This window comes from Canis aureus, chromosome 3 (genome assembly GCF_053574225.1).
Source record: "Canis aureus isolate CA01 chromosome 3, VMU_Caureus_v.1.0, whole genome shotgun sequence".
NCBI lineage: Eukaryota > Metazoa > Chordata > Mammalia > Carnivora > Canidae > Canis > Canis aureus.
The window spans coordinates 3,501,617-3,508,152 of record NC_135613.1 but is presented as its reverse complement, the minus strand read 5'-3'; positions in this window follow the sequence as shown (position 1 = coordinate 3,508,152).

Sequence of the window (6,536 nt, the reverse complement as noted above, 5' to 3'; positions counted from 1 at the left end):
AAAGAAAGAGAAAGAAAGAAAGAAAGAAAGAAAGAAAGAAAGAAAGAAAGAAGGAAGGAAGGAAGGAAGGAAGGAAGGAAGGAAGGAAGGAAGGAAGAAAAAGAAAGAGAAAGAAAGAAAGAAAGAAAGAAAGAAAGAAAGAAAGAAAGAAAGAAAGAAAGAAAGAAAGAAAGAAAGAAATCTGGGTTGCTCAGCAGTTGAGCATCTGCCTTGACTCACATCATGATCCCAGGATCCTGGGATCAATTCCTGCATCAGGCTCCCTGCAGGAAGCCTGCTTCTCCCTCTGCCTATGTCTCTGCCTCTCTCTGTGTGTTTCTCAGAAATAAATAAATAAAATCGCTAAAAATAAATAAATAAATAAAAATTAAAAAATAAATCATAGCAGACTTCATCTGAAAAAAGTAATATATAGATTAAAAATAACAAGAATTATGTAGAGGATATGTAAAATATATGTGAAATTTGTTTAGGGACATTAAAATATTTTAATAAATTGAAAGATATACTATATTCCTTGCTAGATTCAGGGGTAATTAATACCAATAAAAACTTGATTCTTCACAAATTGATATATAGATTCAATATAATTCCAGTTAAAAGTATAGTGTGGTTAATGAGATTTAGAAGCACTTTAATAAATAGTCTACATTTTTTGTGGAATAAGAAACAAAATTGAATACTCAATATTTTTTAAATAGTATGATATTTGCCATGCCAGATATTAAAATATACCATATTAATAGTTTATATTATTCATCATTCTGTGCATAGCTGGTCCCCTTCTAAGAGGTCTGCGTGTATGCTCACTCATTTTTTTCATTAGCGCGCATCCTAAATGATCTATTCAGTTTATAAATAAAGAAACTAAGGCAAAGAGAGAAATTAGTAATGGACCCTAGTATACACAATAGATAGCTGATCAAGGATTAGAACTTAGATCATCTGCGTCAGAATTTGTGCCACTAATCACTGCAGTATATTGAGAGTTTGAAATAGACTGAAATAGTGAGGAAAGCCTGTGAACAGAGAAGACAACAAAAGGATAGGAGTTAAACCAGAGAAGAAAATACCGTAAGAATCACATATCCATCAGAGTGATGCCACTATGGTGGAACTTCAGATCTCTACGTTGCCAAGAACTAGAAACATTCATCATAGTCCACTCCATCCTGTCCTTCAATTTTAGTGCTTTACCACACTGTCACTGATTTCATCATAAGAACCGGCAAAAAAAAATAAAAATTAAATTAAATTAAATTAAATTAAATTAAATTAAATTAAAAACTGGCAAAATCATTTTCATGCTTTTTATTTGCAAAAGTTTATGCATAGGTTTTTAAGTTTCTGGTTTCTCCATATTGGGATTTAAGAATAAGTCACTAGGTCATTTGATGCTATTCATGTCAGGTATATATGTGCGTGCACACACATGTATGCTGCAAAGAGGTAAACTCCCTATTTGAGATGACTGATAAAATTCAATGGAAGTTTATACTTTGGTATGCAAATAAGTATGCAAAGGGACACTTCATGTTTATAAAAATGATAGCTTCTACTTAATGAGATTTAGCTGGTAGGTGATTTGCTAGGAACTCTGTGCGTCATCTCACTCAAACTTCTCAAGAAGCTCCTGTGATACAGGCAGCTTCATTCACCCTATATTACGTGCAAGGGAACTGGTAAACAGGTAAGTCACAGCCCCAATTCACACTGGTTTTGACACAAAATTGAAAGTAAGTTTTCAGAAATATAATTTGAACATAGTTTTCTATAATTTTAAAACTGATGCTCTGAAGCACTATACTGCAGAATCGTTGGAACTAGATATTATAAAAATGCCAGACAACATATCTATTAATGCCAACGTATGTATGGACACATTATATTAAAAAATAATTCAAAGATGTAAGAAGGTGAGAGAGAATAGTTTTTGAAAATGCACCAGTGTATAACAGAAGCATGATGGACACCTGGTGTGCAGGATAGACCTTCTTGCTAAAGTCACTCTTCCAGCACAGGTGAGAAATACATGTGACTTTTACTTCATATTATGACTCAGAAACATCTGCTGTTACCTTTTAAGAGTTCTATCACCTCATGGAGACCAAAGAAACAACACAAGGCAAGACTAGCAAAACCAACTCTCAACCAGTGTGTTGGTTAGGAGTTGGCCACTCATGTAAGGTAAGGGCTTTGGCAGAAACTGTGCTCATGTGTAAATAAAAACCATTCACATATACCATTAGTGTCTGTATGCTGAAAAGGAAATCACAGACCAAGGTAGACACACATGTAATAACCAAAAATTTCAAAAAACTGAAAGATATCAGGTAAATAAAATTATCTAAGACCAAACAGTATTTCAAGAATGGTGACTTTTGTTTAAGAAAAAAGAAAACTCCAAAATTAATTAATTAATTAATGATTAATTAATTAAAAGAGAGGAAAGAGGAAAAAAAAAAAGGAGTTGTTTCAATCCACCACACTTAGTAGAGTGTGATGATGTGTCCTGAGTTGCTTGCCATAAAAGAATTAACGATTTCCCAACAGTGGGCGGGATTCTTCATTCACTGAACAAAGTGATTATTCTAAGTAAGGAACTATTGCAGGTGTTGGGATCCATCAGTGAAAAGTAAAGACAGGAAGCAAATTCTTTTGGTTTATATTGTACTAGAAATGTGGGTATAGATAGAAAAACAATATAAGTGAATAAGTGATAAATAAGTGAATAAAATGTGTGCTTGCTTAGATGTGATTCATATTAGGGAAGAAAGGAGGAGAGGAACAGAACAACTTAAAGATATACACGTGAGGGATGGACAAGGAAATGCAGGGAAATGATTGAAGTGGGTAGAGAGATTAGAGGAGAAATGGAAATTAAGTAGATGAATTTCTTGATAATTGGTACCATATGTTTTCTACAGATTTCTAAAAACAGAAATATGATTTAATATGCTAATACTAAAATATTATTAGGAAAATACCTTATTCTAATTTTAATTGGGTGTTACTGGGTTTTGAGGATGTGATTTTGATATCTTCTCCAAAAGCTTTACAGCTGAGCAGTGCAAAAGTTATGTTTGTGTTTGTTTCCTTTCTTGACATTTTCTTTGTGGTTAATATTTCTCTTGCTGTTTTATTGTGGAACTCATGGAAAGGGTATGAGTTCTACATTTATATCTATACTAAAGTGGGGATAACGGAGAGCCTCAAGACACAAAACTGTTAAGTCAGTAGAATTAGGAAATAAGAGGCCACCCTAACCAGGAAAACACAACACTGTTGGGAACACACATCTTGGTGAGAGGATAAGAGGTACTGGGTTAGGGTCTGGATTTTCTTTTCTTTTCTTTTCTTTCTTTTCTTTTTTTTTTTTTTGGATATTTTGTTAGGGAAGTATGGCCTCAGTTAGTGTCTCTACCCACCTACCACTGGGGAAATGACTAAGGTACAGAGAGAAGAAGTTGACTTCTGTGTCATAACACATTTAATAACTGCTGAGCCAAAACTAAACTTAGGTTACCTGCATCCGTTGGCTTTCCACTTCTCCATTGAGCTTTCAGTGAACTCTCTCTGGTCGTTCTGCACATATGACCTGCCCTGGTCTCTGTCTTCAAGGTACATGTAGTCATGTGACATGATATAAAATTCATTGGCAAATTATTCTGAGCAGGCAGGAGAAAATTACGTACTAAATACTGGGCCTGCAAACCAAAAGGATAAATGAATGGGCATCTTGACCAAAATATGCTTACCATTTTGCAACCCAAGTGTAATCTTCAGTGAGTAATTTATATTAGATCTAATAAAAAGCATGTCAGAATGTTTATGACCAAACGTAACACAAATCTTGAATGAGTTATGCAGTGAGTATGAATGAATTATGACTGCTGTCCATGGAATATAGGCGAAGGCAATAAGACACTTTTAGACCCGTGAAAATTTCAAACTATGACTCTAAAAAGTTCTTGCTAAAGTACATGCATTTTCCCAGCGGCTGCATATGTTTTCCTGACAAAACCCACGGTTGGGCAATGGGTCCCAAGGTGTCAGCGTTAAATTCCCACTCACACAGTAAGTTCTCCAATCCATGCGGCTGTGCTGACAGCACTGTAGAAGGCCTCTCCATAAACAAATTCCACTCTAGAGCCTGCTTCCCCTTAGTTTCTGAAAAGAATGGTAATGGCAAGCTGAGAGAGTCTTAACCAGAACAAAGAAAAAGAGAAAAATCTTCAATTAAATGGAACGCTCAGACAGTAAGAAATTTTTCTTTATAATGTTCTGCTGCCTGTCCCTTCTTTTCCACTAATTGGTAAAAACTCTGTGTAAATGCCCTTTCATTCCACAATAATTATAGCCGAAGTAAAATGCTCGTTTAATAGTTCTGCTAGTATTGCAAAGCACGGAAGCTCTGGATTTAGGCAGAGCTGAGTTTAAATCTCAGATCAAGCTTTGTGAAGTCAGGAACTTTAATGAAAAATTGCTGTTGCAAAGTTTAATCATCTATAACACAGCAGCAATATTTTCATTTAATACATAGGATGTTCATTTTGATTGCTATTTTTAAGGTAACGCACTTGCCATGGATCTGGCATATAAGAACTCCCTAAAAACACTATTATAAATATATCATCATTTAGACCTCGTGAGCACCCATTTAAAATAATCAAAAATAACACTGATATCACAATGGACACAAAATGACATGATATGTCTGATACCATGTATGTCAATGTTCTTGTAGATGAAGAGCTTAGCCTGGTTGGATACTAAGGACACTAATACTATTACATATTATTAATATGATTATTTATTATTAAGCATTGGTGAGACTCTACTATATGCTTATGTAGATATTTTAATCAGAATATTGCAGTAAACCATCAAATGTCTCAATTTATTGTATAAAGAAAATTGAGACATAGATATGTACGATGCCTTTTCTAAAGTCACAGCTAGTTAAGGAAAGAATTATAACTTGAACTCTAGTCTTCTGAATGAATATATTATTTTTTGAACCAATTATGATTAGGTCATAATGCTCATGAATTTGGGATTATGATATATACTATTTAGGGAATACAGTTAAGAGAGGTCATGATCGTGTTGTTGAGAACTTTGTGAGATTGAGATAACTGGAAGGATTGAATAAAAAAACAGGCAAAAGCAAAAAAAAAACTATTCACAAATTTTTTTTAAAGTTTTGATATTTTATTTAAATATTTGATAAAGAGATAGCAAGAGAGAGCACAAGCGAGAAAGAGAGGGAAAAGCAGCCTTCCTGAGAGCAGGGAGCCTGGTACGGGGCTCAATTCCAGGACCCTGGGATCATGACCTGAGCCAAAGGCAGATGTTCAACAAACTGAGCCACCAGGCAACCCGCAAAAAACTACCTTAATGAAAAAAAGCAACATAGCATATTAATAAAGAAGATTATTGAATAGATTACAAAGTTGCCAATTCTCTCTCAAATACATTTATAAATATGAGGAAATCTAACAAAATTTTCATTGTATTTTTTAGAAAATTTATGTAGGGAAAAAAGACTCATGACAGTTAAAAGACAATCATTAAAGCTTTGAAAGAACGTAGGTTTGCTCTATGTGATTTAAAATATCATCTAAAAGTGATATTAATAGTTACTTTTGCTGAAAGAGACAAAAAATGAAATGGGACCTAGAACCAAGAACCTTCCATGTATGAGAACTTAGCTCATAATGGATATAGGACATCAAAACTCGCCTAGGAAGGAACTGATTAGTTTCTGAATACATTGAGAGAGCTATCATTATATGGAAAATAATGTAACTACTTCACAAAATGCAGAAATACACCTTAAAGGGCTTACATAAATATGTAAGCATATTTACATAAATATTTACATAAGTATGAAAATTTTGTTAGACTTCCTCGTATTTACATAAATATGAAATTTGTGACTATAGAGATACTATAGGAGATATAGACTACCAGTGTTCATTGGGATAAGGAGGATTTATTATATCAGTTCCTAGAAATCAAATTATAAGAAAAATTGCCAAGTTGAGACCCATCAGATTTAGAAATTTATTTTCAGAACATGAAAACATAGACAAATATAACAGACATATGTCAAGTTGTGACAAATACTTGCAAAATTTAAAACTGAAAGTGAATACTACCTTGCATTCTACAAGGTTTTGCTGCAAAACAAGGAAGTGATGGGAAATTGAGAAAAATGGGTACATTATATGAATAGCAAAGTCACGTAGGGAATACAAATGCATGACAGATATGTGACAAAAAGTACAATCCACAAAAGAAAAACTTAGGGAACAGAGGGAGATCACCTTGCATTATCATTTTGGTGGGACAGAGAGCTGAATAATGCTTGAGAAAGTGAGGGAATGAAAAGGCCTCTGGATGCTGTTTGGATTGTAAACCAGTGCAGCCATTTCAACGAGCAATGGCCATTATTATTACTATTATATTATTATTATTATTATTATTATTATTATTATTATGTATATTCTCTAGGTTAAAAAAATCACAAT